Here is a 2,266-nt window from a genome sequence, read left to right as displayed (position 1 = left end):
TTTAAAAATGTGATGGCAACTGTCTGCCAGCAGAGGGCAGCATTGTTCAAATAATTGTTGAGAAATTACTGGTGACTTTTGTTCCTCCTTATTGAGTCTGTGTCTTTTAAGTGCAGCTTCTCGTTGGAAATTCAAATAAAGATCATAATCACAACCTTCAAACAGGATGTGGGGTCTAGTTCGGTCTGTGTGTTTAGTTGAAGTGGTAAACATGTCGATTCTCCACTCTGGAGCTTTTGGATCAACACGGACACTAGAGGGATGACCATCGGTCCCTCTGCCAGCAACAGATCTAATCAGAACATTCAAGGGACTGGTGTATTGATCATTTTAATGGCAAAGTTACACAGTAATCCAAATAAAAGAATAGGAAAAAGAATAGGTGTTTTTTTTTTTTTTGCGTGTTCTTACACAGGAAAATTTCCAGAGTAAAATTTTGTCTATTTGAAAAAAGATTTTACTCTAAAAAAGACATTTGGTCCCAGTCTAAATAGAGTAAAATTTACTCTCATGGAAGAGTTGAAATTTAATTAACATTTAATTAAATTCTAAAATAGTACCAAATTTAACTTTATTTCACTTACTAAGCAATTGTTTTACAGCTATAATACACAGCTGAGTTTGTAAGAGTAAAATGATTAGACCAGAAATCAGTAATTGAACAGCCATTTTTATTGTTCACAAGAAACAGTATGGAACAATATCAACATTTGCATCTTCATGACTGTATGACACCTGTAAATCAAAAGCTCTGTAACAGTAAAGCTCTTCTACATAAATAACAGGAGGTCCGTCTCTTGTACACAAAACTTGTAAAGCACTGAAATGCTCATTCAGACACACTGTTTGCAGAGCAAATGTAACAAACAGTAACCTGTCATCTTTCACAACAACATTGTAGATCTTATGGAAAGCTGGCATTTCACAAAAAACTTCTTTACAAACAACTAAATCTGCACGATACATATCTCCATGATGTTTGGCCCATTTAACATTTAATACCTTGGTGTTGATTGGTATCTGAAGAGTCTCTGCTATCTCACAGCCCCAGTCCAGTGAATTCTCACAGCCCCAGTCCAGTGAATTTAAAGGCACCATTTTACCTGGTCCAATGGTCAGTCTCTTGGGGTCAAATGTATGCCAACTGAAAGCTGTGTTTGTCAGTCACAATGAAGTACTTGTGAATCACACTCCTCTGAGTCCCTACTGCAAGCAGGTATGGTTGACGGCTTTCTGCGATGCCATCAAGGTGCTCCTGTTTCATTAAACACTTTCTTTATAAGTCATTGCAACTTACCATTTTCCACTTCTGTTGTGCTTTCTGCATTGTCAAGAAGGTTCTCAAGGTCATCAGACTGTGTGAGACCACGGCTTTCTTTGAGGCCTTTCTGCTTTTAGACAGTGGGCCACTTCTCCAGGAACTTTGCAGAGATGGCTTCCCCAAACATCAATGTAAAATCTTGCTCAACCTGGAGAATAGATGAAGTGAAGGCTTTAAAAATCATTTTGTTAAACTTTCTCACATCCACCTTAACCTAAACTTTGTTGGTTAAACTGAAGTGAAGATAAACATACCAATCAATGGGTCACGAATCATCTTCTGGCGATAGCTGAAAGTCTGTTTCATCTTCCTCATAACAGTTCCTTCATCAGCGCAATGGCCTCAGAACACAAGCTATCTGTCATAAGCCAGTCTTCTTCTCTCAAACAGTCTCCATCAGTTGTTGGTCCCCCTAAAAAAAATGATATGAATGTGAGACTCCATCTTAGGATTTAATAAATAAGGCTTGGGAACTTATTGTGCAGTTTGGTTGCAGGATGAAATGTGTACAAGTATAAATACAGATACCTGTTTGGGTCTGGGATAGTCTGGGGACCTTCTTTTGTCCATTAAAGCTTCCCTCTGGACAAACTTCAGTCTCCAAGCCAGATACCCACTTCCATCTTCTGCACTGTAATAATGCTCCTAAATGTAGGTGAATGATAAATGTTATTAAAGCTGTGAAAGCAAAGACAACCGTGAATGCTAGCAGCTGTGATTTACAGATTTTATTTCACATTGTTTGAATTACATAGATAAAATCTCTTCACAATGTTTATTCTTCAAGCTGCAGTAGCCCAACACTGGAACAATGAACTCTACAAAGGTTTAAAAATTGGAAAGTTAAAAACAAGTGGCACAGATGCAGGGCATGCAAAAGAGAAACATTTTCAGTTCATTCCCAAAACGTTTTTGAGGAACACAATATATGAAAATGCTGGAAAC

The sequence above is a fragment of the Xiphophorus hellerii genome, chromosome 22 (assembly GCF_003331165.1).
Source record: "Xiphophorus hellerii strain 12219 chromosome 22, Xiphophorus_hellerii-4.1, whole genome shotgun sequence".
NCBI classification, from domain to species: domain Eukaryota; kingdom Metazoa; phylum Chordata; class Actinopteri; order Cyprinodontiformes; family Poeciliidae; genus Xiphophorus; species Xiphophorus hellerii.
This window is presented reverse-complemented; position numbering follows the sequence as displayed.